General features: G+C 39.4%; 1 protein-coding gene across 1 annotated transcript in view; it reads left to right on the top strand.

Annotated features, from left to right (window-relative positions):
* The window catches only part of LOC149255991 (uncharacterized), a 204439-nt gene that overhangs the window by 41192 nt on the left and 147720 nt on the right, over positions 1-15527 (top strand). The window lies entirely within an intron of this gene.

Below are 15527 nucleotides of genomic sequence, written 5' to 3'. Positions count from 1 at the left end.
TCTGTGTGTTGTCTATTATGTTTCTTTAACTGCTTCATTGTCTATGTATTTCTCAATCTTATCGATCCATTGCACAAAGTAACATAGGCATACCCATGCACATGAGTCTGTAATACTTTAATAAGTGTCTTAGATTTCATTATCAGATCAACTCAGGTGAAGGCATACTTATCAGTCCTCATTCTTCAACTGATTCTCCAAGGTGATTCCATCACCATGTTGCACCTTGCTAGCTAACTAATCTTGTCCATCGCATATTACAACAGTGTCATACAACCCTCCAATAGTCATCAAAATAGCCTTAGATCTTAGCAGTATTATCTCAGAAGACAACTCCTAAATTATGTTGAAGATTTGGGCATATATAGGCCCTCATACACTCATACAAAATGCTTGATTGTGGTGTTATGGCTTGCGGCCTAACACACAGTCTTCAGGCATTATTGCTTGTCCCTTCGATAACACCCCAACAGGTCTGATGCTATGCTCCTTTAACTCGGTCCTATTGCAAGAGGAAACCAACCTTATACTGTCCCAAACTATGCCACTTTCACACTGACAACCAACTGTGCTTGGGGCACATTAGGGCATATCTAAACAACAGATTAAAGTTCCCTTTTAGGCTGCCGATTTGGACCACTTAGAACGTGAATTAACTCTCCTCTTAACAGTGAGTAGTAACACCGAAATGAAGCCACCTTTGACTGTGTATAGCAACATCTATTTGACTGCGGCTAGCTGTAGATAGGAGCATATCTGAATGATGGATCAGGGCCTCCTTATTACTGCGTATAGGCCTTCTAAAGCACCTTCACAACTACGTCTAAGACTTCCTTTAGACCTGCGGCTGGGAGCCTTCTAGGACAGCGGATTAGGGTCTCTACTGGACCTGCGTTTAGGGCACTTTAAAACAACGGCATAGGGTCTCTTCTAGACCCACGTTAAAGCTTGTCCTTGTTGAGTTATAGAAGCCTCTTTCAGGACGACGAAGGAGCCTCTCTTCACTGTGATAAGACTCCTCCATGATTGCGGCTAGGGCAAGCTTCATTGACTGCGTTTTACACTTTTCTTTGACCTTCCTTTGACAGCGTTGAAGTTCCCTTTAGATAACGTATAGAAACCCTCTCCTTGCTGCTAGAAGAGTCTCCTCTTGATTGCATATAAAACCTTCCTTGATTGCATAGAGGTGTCTCCTCCTAGGATTGCGTAGACCCTTCTTTGACTATGTCTAGGGGTAGGGCTAGATCTTCTCTAGGGCAGCGTATTCTCCTATAGATCTCTCCTACCACCAAAACCCAAACAAGTGGAGAGAGATTACAAGAGGTGTGTGTCAAAATGACTTGAAGACCTCTTCTATTTATAATAAAACGTTAAGGACAAGTGGGGGTAATTTGGTTGTTGGCCGACCTAGATGAATTGTCATATAACACAAATAAATTCATATCTCCATGAATACATGTCGGAATCGGATGATCTTTAGATCAATCCTACACCTCTCAACGAGAGGAATCCAAGAAAAATATCATTTGCCATAAATAAGAAGACCCACATGGAGTTTGGCCCTAGTTGCCAATTTTAACACGGAGCCTGACATTGTTGGTGGCTCCGCCATATTCAACAGATGTAAACTCACGGGATAAGGTTGGTTTTTAATTAAGTGGATACGTGGGTGGTTATAACAAATATATGGTTATTCACCATATATTATGGTGTAAAACATTTAATTAAAATATGGTGAACCATGATATGTGGAGGGATAAGGTTTTGATAAGTGTGGAGGTTTGTTATATAATAAATGAGATATGGATAAGGTAATAATAAATATATGATGCGGTGGAGGGATAAGGTTACGCGGGTTGTTATAATGGTGCTAAACATTAAAATATTTTTATTGTTATGTAATAAGTATCATATCACACCACCACGGCGGGGAGGTTAGGATTTGACCCCTCGACCTTTCGCATTTTGTTATAAAAGTTTTCCATTACGCCACAGGAGGGAGGTGTGAAATATTAGTGAAGAAGGGGTTTTTATGCAAGTGATAGACCAACGGGACAACAAAACTTTGGAGAGACATTCCGGGCAAACCAGGAAGCCTTTTTCAAATCCTAAAGTTGCTACAGGATCCTGAGACATAGCATAATGCAACAAAGTCGGTTTGGATTGTAGTTGAAGCATTTTTATATGTACTTCTGATGGTTTATAAAATTTTTAATAAAAAGACCTCCCCATTAAAGACCGAGCCTAGAGAGGTAGGCTTGAAGTTAGTCGAACTTCGTTATCAACGTGCTGGTGTCATTTTTCTTGTGTACTTCATTATTGATGTTTATTTTGCTGCAATTTTTCCTTTCAAGTTTCGTATGACAGTTAATCTGAGCTCTTTTTAATGGTGGTTTTTAATTACATGCATACACTTTTGAAAATTTAATAAACCAGTATCAATTTCGATCAGGATTTTAGATCAATTGGTATCAGACCCAAGTTATTGATAGTTTGGTTTAAGTGTGCATGATCACTAGGAGCAAATCAAGGCGTTGTGAAGGAGAACTTGTTGAAGGAGATCTAGAAGTTGGCTCGAGAAGAAGGACAACTTGAGGAGAAGAGATGGCTGAAGAAGGAAGAGGTGATCATTCGAAATCCTTTCGGATCTGAAGCAGACTTTGTGGATGCTTTCATGACCTTGCGAGCCATGGTTGGGGAAATGTAACATGAGTTCAAAAAGGCGAAAGATGAAGATAAGCCTAATGATGGGGAAGCTAAGGCGTCACATTTTGAAAAGTCTAAAGATGAAGGACCATCTGATTCACGTAAAAAGATAGAAACTGATGATGATAAGAAAGATCCTATTTCTTCTCTTTTTGGTGGTCAACACGAATCGTCTTCTCCAAAACCTTTGCTTAAATTGGATGTGAAATTCGACTTACCCCTGTATAATGGTGAAATCAATGCTAAGAAACTTGATAGTTGGATTAGATAGATGGAGGTGGATTGTAGTGTGTAATAGATTTATGATGATGTGGTCAAGATTCGATTGGCTTCACTTTGTCTAGAAGGCACCACACTCATTTGGTGGCAGAGTAAGTTACAACATGGGACTCAGATTGGTAAGAATTTTCCATCATGGAGTGATTTTGTTTCTGCACTTAGAAAGCAATTCTACCCGTTGGGATATAAGGAGAAAGCCTTAATAGAATGGCAAAGTCTTAAAGTTAAGAAAGGACAATCAGTGCAGGAATACATAGATGAATTTCGCAAGAAGGCATTAATGCTTGATATTCCCTTACATACACAAGAAACTCTAATGAAATATATAGGAGGATTACCTGAATATATTCGTAATACTGTATTCATGTTTAGTCCTACTAACCTGGATGAAGTGGATGTTCAAGCAACTTACATTGAAGCAAGAAAATCTAGAGTTGGTGTATCATCAGAATCAACGTCCAGAAAAGAGGGCAAAGGCAAGGAAAAATCCAAGAGGACAAATTCCATTATTGGAAGAGGAGAACCTCTCTTGCAAGCATTGCACAAAGGAAGGCATGACGAAGAACATTGCTGGCAACTACACCCTGACAAGCAACCAAAGTGGTTTAAAGCACTGAAGGGTAAGCAAAAAGTTGCTCAAATTGCAATAGGTTTGGCAGGTAAATCTGATGATGGGAATGATTTTGATAGTTCACGTGATATAAAAATATGCAAATTATTTCATATAAGGGTCATTATGAAGCACACTAAGATCGACACTTTGTTAGATAATGGGTCTCAAGCTAATCTAATTTCTGAGGAAGTGGTTAAGCAGTTGGGATTAAAAAGTAAAAAGCATCATAGACCTTACACACTAAATGGGATGAGCAAAAACCATAAATTGCCAGTAACTAAGCAATGTATCTTACAAGTTGCAATCACGTCTCAGTTTGTGGATAAAGTCATATTTGATGTAGTGCCGCTAGATGCATGTGGAATGGTCTTAGGTAGCCCTTATTTATATGATCGAAAGGCAATTTCTTACAGGGAACAAAATCACTATCGTTTGTTTAAAAGGGGAATTGAATATTTTGTGCATTCTCATCCTATAAAGGCAGCAAAATATTTTCAAACAGTGGAACAGTTAAAGAGGACAACTTATGCAAGTAAAACTATGCTTGTATCATCAACGACACTTTTTTTTTAACAAAGTTGGATATTGGATTTTCTATTCAAAAAAGAGGAGGGATTAAGCTCCCATTACAAGATTTTTCGAGCCAGCAAGACTGAGAGGGAGGGCAAGAAGAAGGCACCCACCCAATGAGCTACGTTCCCGATTTCATAGATTCCAAATTCACCTACTGCTGATTGCTTATAGATTCTTACATATTGTTGCAGAAATTCCTGACATTTACATTTCATAGTGCAAGAAACTACTTAGTTACATAGCTTGAATTACTAGAGCTAATGTAGGGTAAAAACTACAAAAAGGATCCATAAAAGGTTGAACATTCGTTCATACTTCTTTTGATTTACAGTGGGCTCATCTCTTGGCTTGTTTTTGTTGCTTTTGTCCCCAAAGATTGAGTTTTTTCCTTTTTGGTTGGTGAGGATACTTTTCAAGAATGTTATGGGGTTCTCCAAATGTGAGCACTTGTTGTTCAAAGCTTTAATTTGTGTGTTATGGTTGGCAAGTCGTCCCATTAAGAATGCATTTTCTGACTTAGACTAGCGTCGAACTTCTTTCACTATTTCCTTCAGTTGATCAATCATAAACTTGTTTGCTCGACAATGAACACATGCTTCGTTCTTGGATGCTTGATCGAGGGGATCCATTTGACCTTTGCTACGATTGGAAGCCTTTGTAGAATTCCGACTGGAGTTATGAGGATAGTGAGGCTTGGGTAGAGAGAAGCTCAAATCCGAAGGCCTAGACAGAGTAAGGGTCGACACAATAGTTCTTGACAGAGAAAGAGGAGGTTGTAAAGAATTGTGGCCTGACAAAAGGAATTCCAACTTATACTGAAGGGAAGAGAGGCATTGAGGCGCTGGGAAGCCTGGAACGAAGTTAGCTACCTGCCTTTGTCTTGTAGAAAGAACAGAGGGGATAATGGAGACTCTTTGCGGGCGTGTAACAGGGTAATAATACGAAGGGAGGGACGATGAGACAATGTAAAGGGGAACAATGTGAAGGGAGGGAATGGGGAGAACTGCGGGGGAGTGAGATAATAAATAGAAAAAACATCAGGGAGGGGAGCAACATGTGGGAGAAGGACAGGAGGAGGTCATGGGAAGAGGGAGAGGGTCGATCTTTCTGGATGATCGATATTGGGCAGAGAGCTGCAACGAGGAAGATATGGAAGAGATTATGCTCCAGTCCTGAAATGAAAGGAGCAGAGTTTGATGAATGCCAATCCAATTTACGAAGTGACTGTGATTGGATTGTGAGGGGGGAGCAATGATTATGGAATTGGAAGAAAACAAGTTTCATTTTCAATCCACACTTCTCCTGGGGATTGTGCCACTACTTTATTTGCTTGATTGTTTGCATTTTTGTTGTTTTCCCTTAAGATATGCAGGAAGGTGATTTGTCCCAAATCTTTTAGTTGTTGACTGATCCTGGTTGTGATTTGGCCTAGCGCTGCGTTTTTCGGTTTGGTCTTCTTGACCATTGCTTGGATGAGGATGGAGGAATCTCCCAAAATGACTGGGTTCATTAGATTTATTTTTTTTAATATTTTGGCTCCCAAAAGGAACCCATATGCCTCTACCTTGTTGTTTGAGACCGTGCCCAATCCCCACTCAAAAGAGGTAGTGTTTTGCCTGTCTTGGTCGAGAATAATGCCTCCTGCACCTGCTTTTCCTGGGTTAGACTTTGATGCACCATCAAAGAAAAGACAAGGTCTATTAAGAGTGTTCAACCATAGTATGAACCATAGTGGTCTTATTGGCCTCTTTACTTTTGGGAATGATTGGCAGTTTTGGCTTGCTGTCTGCATAGTTGATCCATGCTCTTTCTTCCTGTTGTAGCTGGTTGAAATCTATTGTTCTTGTTCTTTTGGCTAATATGAATTTTGTTGCTAGCCCCCATGTTTTTGGGAGCACCTTGCCAACTTCTGACTTAGAGTTTTGAAATATTTGATTGTTCATTGCAAGCCAAATTTGCTAGTAGAGGAAGGAGGGTAAGCTTGTCCAAAATCTTTTGATGGTATTCTTATTTTTGAGAGAGTAAGGATACTTGTTTTTCCATGCTACATAGAATTCAGTGATGGGACGAGATAGATTCACAACTATGTCCAGAGGGCATACAAGAATATTCCAACATTCTTTTGCAAAATTGCACTCAAGGAAGAGATGTTGGATGATGTTGGATGCTCTCTTCTACAATGAGACACATAAGACATCGAGAAGGCCCAATGAAACTTTTTTTTCCTGAGATTGTCAGCTGTAAGGATTTTCCCTTTTAAAAGTGTCCATATAAAAAATTTAATTTTTGGGAGACTTTTAGTTTTCCATACCAATTTCCATGGAGACCAATCCTGGTGCCCTTGCTGTTCTTAAAGTTTTAGATATCTCGATTTCATTGAGTAGTCTCCTCCAGATGGGTCCCATATGAAAGAGTCTTTGATTCCTTGATTGATTAGGGCTGCTCCTTTGAGGAGGGAGATTAGAGAGTCTCACTGATGTTTGAGATTTTGAGGTAGATCAATTGTCTTCCATTCTTTCCATGAGTTGTCATCTTGACCCCATTGTGATATTGAATCCAATTTACATAATCCTTTTGAATTCATCCATCTCCTTATCCTTTGAACTTCTGGGTAGGTGGATAAAGGAGGTTTTCCCATTATATTTCATTCCATATATTTATGTCTCGACCAACCCTTGACAGTCTTGATGTATTATCCTTGATTGGAGGTAGAATCTTTTTTATGAGTTTCCACATTTGGGTGCAGGGTTTGATTGGTGTTTTCCTTGAGAGAAAGGAGAAACGAGAGTAATTCAAGTATTTGGATTCCAACACCTGCTTCCACTAGTAGTTGTCCCTAGTGATGAATCTCCAGGTTATTTTTGCTCCCAAGGTCAAGTTCATCATTCTCGAAAGTCTAATTGAGAGTCCTCCTTTCTCGTAGGGAGATGTAACTTGTTCCCATTTTATGAGACTGATTTTTTTTGTCTTTGTTTTACCTCCTTGCCAAAGGAAGCTTCTTATGATTAATTCGATTTGCTTGTGCACACTTGTCGGAGCTAGAATTGTTGCAAATTGGTAGAGGGGAAGAGCTGTCAGGATTGACTTGATTAGTGTAACTCTACCCGCTAGATTAAGCCAGATCATTCCCCAAGTTTGTATTTTTTTTCATTTTCTCTATATAGCTTGTCCATAGTTCTGCTCTCAGATTTTCTTTTGACACTGGTAATCCCAAATATAGGAAATGGTTCCACTGTGCTTGGAGGGGGATCTCAAGGATTTGCGAAATTCTTTGGAGGGTGCGGGAGGGTGCATTCCATCCATATATTCTGCTCTTTTTGTTATTGAGTAAACAACCTGATGCTTCCATAAACCTGTCAAGCACTTTTTTGAATCTTTGTGCCACTATACAAGAAGCTCCTCCCATTAGAAGAGTGTCATTTGCGAAGAGGGAGTGGTTTATACTTTTAGTTCCAGAGCTTATTGAGAGGCCTGTTAGGGTACGATTTCTTCTGCAATGCTCAAGGTTTTTGCTCAACGAATCTGCCATTAATATATAGAGGAAGGGAGACAACAAGCAACCTTGTCTCAATCGTCGAGAGCTTTGAAAATACCCACATGACCTTTCATTGATGAGAGGGGCTATCCACGAGCCTTTCATTAACGATAAAGAAACCAAATTTATTTAGGATAGCTGATAAGAAAGACGGATTGGCTCTGTCGAAAGCATTTGCCATGTCAAGTTTTAGAATGAAGCCTTGCGCTTTTCTTGCTAAACCGGATTGCAGTGCCTCTTGAACGATCATGATGTTATCCACGATCTGTCTGCTAGGGACAAACCCACCTTGGTTTTCTGAGATTAGGTTGGGTAGTAGAGGTTTTATGTGATTAGCTAGTATTTTGGTGATGATTTTATATTATGAATTGCATAGAGAGGTAGGCCGAAAGCGATTGAAAGTTGAGGGTCTTGCTTCTTTTGGGATGAGGGCTAGGAAGGTCGAGTTTGTGTAACCTCCCAACTTCTTTTTTTGGAAGACATTTCTGATCATTCTTATTAGATCTTTTTTAATGATGGGCCAATAGAAGCAGTAGAAAACTATTGAAAAACCGTCCGGTCCTAGTGCTTTATCGGGCTGGAGGCTCCACACAACTGCTTGAACCTCACTTTCTTCAACTTCTTTCAAGAGTTTTGAATTTGTTTCTTCATTTATCCTCTTAGGAATGTGCTTTGTGAAACTCTCGAAATCTGGATTTACTAGTTCAGCTGTTAATAAATTTTTGAAATGGTTGTATGCTTCTTTTTTAAGTGCCTCTTGCCCTTTGATCTCTTGGTTTCCTTCAGCTTTTATTGTGTCAATCTGATTTATGATTCTTCTCATCTTTGCTGTGTTATGGAAGAATGCGGTGTTTTTATCCCCGGCCCGAATCCAAAGGTTTCTGGATTTGAGTCTCCATTCCCCTTCCTCTTTGTTGTTGTTTTTATAGATTTCCCAGTGCATCTCTTTCTCCTTCAATTGATTCTCTTTTGCGTCTTCCCTGCCTTCTAAATTTTTCTGAACTATTTCCATTTCTCTCCGCAATTCTTCATTTCTTTTCTATGGTTCCTTGTGATTATTTTTTGCCCAAATTTTTAGACTATTCTTAACACTTTTTAATTTTGTTTCCCACACATAGCTTGGCGAGTCCATGATATTTTGAGTCCAAGCTGCTGCTATTATTTGATTAACTTCTTCTTTGTTGTTCCATAAAGGGTTGAATCGAAATGGGAGAGGGCCCAAGTTTTCGATTGTCCCTAAGCTGATAGCCATTGGTTTGTGATCAGAGGCCGTTGAGGGAATGATTTTTTAAGATACAAAGCTGAATTCTGCTATGATACTGTCTTGTATTAAAATTCGGTCCAGTCTCTCTTTTATATTACTTTTCCCAATCCTTTTATTATTCCAAGTATATTTCCCATTCTTTGGGGGAATGTCCATTAGGTTGTGACATTCTATTATACTTTCGAGGGAGTCTCGAGAAGGGTTTGCATGAAAAATACCTCCTCATTTCTCCTTAGCATTCAGAACCAAGTTTAAATCACCTCCTACTATAAGGCTTTTGTTTTGATTTCGTTGTTGGTTTTCTTTGAGGGATCTCCAACAAGACTTTATCTTTGTAGTGATTCGAGGCATACACATTGTAAAGGAAAATTTGTAGATCAAATAATTTATTTCTGGATTCTGTTTTGATCCAATGTTGATCTATTTGTTGGTTCCACAATTCCCATTTGTCCTTTCTCCACATTGTACATATTCCTCTCGATGACCCAATTGTCTGGAGAGTTGAGCCATCATAATTCCTTAGTTTTTGAATCATTTTTCCCATTTCCTATTCATTGATTTTGGTCTCTTGGATCATGAATATATTAGGTTTTTCCATTGTTAGGAGCTCTTTTGCTGCATTGAATTTCATAGGGTTTCCCAGGCCTCTACAATTCTAGGAGACCAAATTCATTACTTGTTCTGGGTTGATGCAGAGGGACATTTCCCCTCTGTTAGGTTGATGGCTCTTCTCCTTATTTCCTATGCTTTTTTGTTAAATTTGAAAACTAGGGCCAAACTTCACCTTGGACAACTCATATGAGGCAGCGGATATTTTTATTGGATTCCTCTCTCTGAGAGGTGTAGGATTGATCATCCCATTCTGACATGTACAAATGGAGTTATGAATTTATTTTGATTATGGACAAATTGTCAAGGTTGGCCAACCATCAAATTAGCACCCTCAAGCCCTCAACGTTGCATATAAATACAAGGAGCCTCCTCCTCATTTTGGCATCTCACACATTCATTCTTCTCTCTCCTTCATTGTTTGGGTACGAATCTTCTGAGGCTTCTCTCTCTCCACACGTGCGAAGAAGGGATTGTTCTTTTGCTGTCCTTGTGTTGACCGAAAGTTGTAGGAAGCTGTTTTGACCAGCGTTGACCATCTTTGACTGCGGTTTTGTGTGGGGTATTTCTGTTTGGGCAGGCCGCAATTCTGGGCACAAAATCCGAGGCTGTTTGACCTTTGTTTGACTAGCGTTGACTATGCTAGGGCTTGCTATTGTGTTGAATTTCGTGGACTAGGTTTGACTAGATATTTTCACACTGTTTTTGGGCTGATTTGACTTGTTGTTGGAGGTCGAGTTGACCAAGTTTGACCGAGTTGTTTTGGAGGTCAAAATCTGCCCTGTTGACCAGTGTTGACTTTCTGGTTAGGGCTTTCTGTTTTTGTTGTTTGACTAATTAAGTTTCAATGTGATTGGGCAAGTGAATATTGTATATTGTACTCTCTCTCTCTGCAGAACTTTTGAAGAATTATAAGAAGAATTGATCAAGGGTTTCCCCACATTGGTGTTTGTCCCTGGTTGGTGCCATATCTGGTGTCCTCTTGTCTTGGCTTGTCTTCTACAGTTATTGTTTATGTTATATCTGCATTTTACTATCATGTTGATGTGATTGCTAATCAAGATATTGATATTGGGCTGATAAGAAAATTGAAGTAAAATTGCTCTTAAGCATAGAACATACCATTGTTATCTACAATTAAAAATGGAATCAGAGTTGAGGTGAAGACAAAGCCAAAGAAAGAGTGAGAAAAATAATCACTAAGACGAGCAATCACTGATCAAGGACAAGATTCAATGGCCTCCACATCCTACTTCAAGTCTGATGATAAGCTTCATGATAAGTCTGATTATCATGCATGGAAGATGACTCTTGATTTGACTTTAGCAAGATGTTATGGATTATGTGCAGGGAAAGATTTTGGAACCTCCTTCAAATGCACCGACTGCTGCTAAAACAAAGTACAAGAAGGGTGAAGTCAAAGCCAAGAAGATCATCAAGGATTCTATTCATAAGAATTTAGTTGCTTACATCTCCGATTTGAACACATCAAAGGAGATATATGACAGGTTGGTTGGCATGTTCAAATCTAGCAATGCAAACCAAGTTCCTTTCCTCAAAAACAAGCTGAAGGATATAAAGAAGGGAAGAACGAAAGATATTCAATCCTACTTCATGAGGATTACTGAGATAAAAAATAATCTTCTTTTGATTGGAGAAGCTACCTTTGATAGGGAACTTATTCTCATTTCCCTTAGAGGACTCCCTCGTGAATGGCACGTGTTCAACACTACTATTCTTAATAATGACAGGATTCTAGTTTTGAAGAATTGTTGACTAGATGTTCTCGAGAAGAAACAAGGATGATGGAACTAGATATGATTTCAAATAGGAATGATCCTATTGCATTCTCCGCTCATGCTAAAAAGAAGAACAATGCAGGTTCAAACAAGCAATGTCAAGGAAGGTCGGGTTCCAAAAATGGAAGGAAAGGAAGATGCTTCATTTGCAACAAGTTTTGCCACTATGCTAGGGAGTATCCTAATAGAAGGGATACACCTCATGATGATGACAACGACAACGACAACAATTTCAGTGGCAACAACAATCAAAGGAATAGTAGATTCAACAATCGAGGAAAAAGGAATGCTTCCGCTCCTCATCAAGGAAATGGTCGCTCTCCCAAGAGATCAAGAAACACCAGGTATGATGAATCTAATGTTGTTGATAACAAGCAATTCTTTTTATCGTATATCTATCCTCTCCACTGCATCTCCTCCGGACACTTTGGGAAATTGGTTGATTGATAGTGGTGCCTCAAGGCACTTCACTGGGTATAAGGAAGCTCTTTCAAATTTGATTGAAAAGGATACAAATTTGGAAATTATCCTTGGAGACAATGCCACCTATCCCATGAAGGGAGTTGGGAATGTTACTCTTCAATTGAATCAAGGTAACACCATTCATCTACAAGAAGTACTATATGTACCCGATCTAAAGAAGAACTTGGTATCTATCTCAGTGATGGAGGACAAAGGATTCAATGCGGCATTCATAGATGGAAAGGTACGTGTATAGAAAAAAAATTCAAAGATGCATTTACACTTGGCTTCAGGGTTGATAGCCTATATCAAGTTGAAGGAAGCCCATTGGGAGCTATGTCTTGCGACACATCACTTCAATCCGAATTATGGCACCGGAGGTTTGCTCATCTAAATTATAAGGCTCTATCCGATGTGAGGAAGATGGTGACAGGTATGCCCAAATTTAAAGTAGAACGTGAAGGTGTTTGTCAAGGGTGTGTCGAAGGAAAGCATACAAGGGGACCATTCCCCTTAAGTGATAGCAAGACTACTGACATATTCCAATTGGTTCATTCTGATCTATTTAGTGCGATGCCTGTGAACTCATTAGGAGGATATTTATATTATGCTATCTTTATGGATGATTTCTCTCACAAGACTTGGATATAATTCTTGAAGAAGGACAAGGTATTCTCATGGTTCCATTCTCTCAAAGCTTTGGTCGAAAATGAAACCGAGAAGATCAAAATATTGAGGACCGATAATGGAACTGGATATGAATCAAATGAGTTAAAAAATTATTGTAGAAAAGCTGAAATTAAGAGGGAGACTACTACTGCATATACTGTTGAGCAAAATGATGTTGCTGAAAGGAAGAACCGTTCTATCGTAGAAGCCACTCGTGCCATGGTTCATGGTCAATCCGAGGTTCTTATGGGCCGAAGTTGCAAACACCACCGTGTATGTTCAAAATAGATGCCTTCATCAAGTATTGGACTCCAAAACTCCCGAAGAATTTTTCACCGGTAAGAAACTTGATGCTTATCACTTTAGAATTTTTGGTAGTCCCGTATATTTTCATGTGCCGAAAGAAAAGAGAAACAAATTGGATGCCTCTGGGAAGAAAGTAACATTTGTGGGCTACAATGAAACTTCTAAGGCATATAGAATCTATATGTGCCTGGTCAAAGAGAAGTGGAGATAAGTCATGATGTCACCTGTCATGAGAATGTTGCCCTTGGGAAGATTAGTAACCTTCCTCTTCCAAGGAAGGACAAAGAAGCAGATTCAGGAAAGCAGGGAGAACTGCAGGATGAGCTGATGCCCGATGCTGAAAAACCAATGGATCCCATTGGTCCACCCCCTCATGAGCCCTCCTAAAAAAGGAGACCCTCATGGCTTAGGGAGATTCTCAAAGATGTCGAGAGACATGTTGCACCAAGGGGGAGATTTCGTGAAAGCAAGAAGCCGAATAGGTACCAAGGGTACTTAACTGCAATGAGCACCATTGTTCAATCTAAGCCTTGCACATTCGAAGAAGCTACAAAGCACAAAGTTTGGAAGGATGCAATGAACGAAGAGTATGAGTCGATTATGAAGAATGATGTCTGGGATGTGGTCCCTAGATCTAAGGACAGATCCGTTGTCACCAATGAGCACCATTGTTCAATTTGAGCCTTGCACCTTCGAAGAAGCTACAAAGCACCAAGTTTGGAAGGATGCAATGAACAAAGAGTATGAATCAATTATGAAGAATGATGCTGGGATGTGGTCCCTAGACCCAAGTGTTGATTTGGGGTAGCATCGGATGTGCTCTAGCGATGAAAATTGGTGGAGAGACTAAAGCACATGAGATCTTCAAGACCCATAAATGGTTTGGGGAAATTCTACCCGATTAAGGAGACATTAAAATCAGTGTTGCACACATCGCGATTAAATCGCGATAAAATCGGAAAATCGCGATTTTTTGAATTTCCCGATTCAAAGCGCGATTTTTATCCAAAAAATCGCCAAATTTTTTTTATAGCGATTTTTTCGATAAAATCGCGATTTTTTCCTTAAAAATCGCCAGAGGCGCGGGCAGCGGGGGTTTTATATGGAAATTCGATTTTTTGTTTATTCATTCAGCAGTCCGCCGCGGAGGAGAAGGAGAAGAAGGGAGGGAGAGGGTTGCCGTCGGTTGTGGGAGCGAATCGAAGCGATTTTAGGAGGAATCCAAGCCAAGATCGCCAATTTGTCCATAAACCAGGTATGTAGATTAATTTTTTTTTGTTTTGGTTCTATAAAAACTTTGTTTTTCATTGTTTTTAAAGAATTTTTGGAAATTTTTCATTGATTTGGGATGGGTTATTTGTTATGACTATGAGAACCAATTTTTGATTTTTATTTTCTCATTTTCTTTAAACATTGTTTATTTTTTTTGATTTTTCATTGTTTTTTGGGTTTAGAAATTGGGATTTTGGAAATAATTAGCTTGTAATTTTGCAAATGCTAAATTGTAATTTGTATTTACTATTATCATTTATGTAATCCTAAATTCCTATTTCCTAATCCTTATTTTTCCATAGGTTTGCAAATTCAAAATTCAAAAACAAACATGCCAAGGAAATTGGATCCTTTCTGGGAATATGGTGACCCTAAAACTCCGAATGATAGACAAAACTTGATTTGCAAGTTGTGTGGAAAGGAAATATTCGGGGGGGTGTACAGGTTGAAGTTCCACCTTGCACAAATCCCTGGACGTGATGTGGGGCCCTGTCTAAAGACAAATGCTGAAATTATCCAAAAAGCCATGAGAGCATTGGGAGAATTAGAGCACACTAGAGACGCCAAAGAAGAACTCAAAAGGCAACTAAGAAGGTCAGTTGAAGGAAGTGGGCCAAGTGGCACAGGTTCTACTGCAGCGTCAGTCAATCCGTTTGCTGCATCATCATATTTTGTTCCTCGAACCACACCTGGTTCACAACCAACTATCGGTTCAATGATGAAAAGAACTGAAAAAGAAAAAGCTGACAAGTTGATGACAAAATTTCTCCTCTGGAGTGATATTCCTTTCAGCATTATAAGGAATAATCCATTTTTCCAACCTACTCTTGATGCTGTTGCCAGTGTTGGCCCGGGGTACAAACTCCCTTCTCTTCATGATTTCAGAGGCCGGCTTCTTCAAGATGAAAAGCGTGACTGCACCCAAAGATTGGAGGATTTTAGGGCATCATGGGCACAAACAGGATGCACTGTTATGTCAGATGGTTGGACTGACCAAAAGGGGAGAACCCTTATAAACTTCTTGGTTAGTTGTCCCTTGGGGACTATGTTTATCAAATCTGTTGATGCAACTCATCAAATCAAAGATGCAAAAAATTTATGTGATTTGCTGGATGTGTTTATTTTGGAGGTGGGTGCAGAAAATGTTGTCCAAGTCATAACGGACAACGCTGCAAATTATGTTGCTGCTGGTAGAATGCTTATGGACAGGCATCCTACTTTATTTTGGACACCTTGTGCTGCCCATTGTATTGATTTGATGTTAGAGGACATAGGGAAAATTCCCTTTGTCAAAGAGGCTGTTGACTCATCAAAAACCATCACAAAATTTATTTACAATCACACATCTGTGCTTAGCTTGATGAGAAAATGCACCAACAACAAAGAGTTGGTGCGCCCCGCCATTACACGGTTTGCGACGAGTTTCATATCTCTTCAATC

This window comes from Pinus tabuliformis, chromosome 7 (genome assembly GCF_031772625.1).
Source record: "Pinus tabuliformis cultivar Carrire ecotype Pingquan chromosome 7, CPIR1, whole genome shotgun sequence".
Taxonomy (NCBI): domain Eukaryota; kingdom Viridiplantae; phylum Streptophyta; class Pinopsida; order Pinales; family Pinaceae; genus Pinus; species Pinus tabuliformis.
The sequence above is the reverse complement of the archived record's forward strand: the minus strand, read 5'-3'. Positions and strand labels throughout refer to the sequence as shown.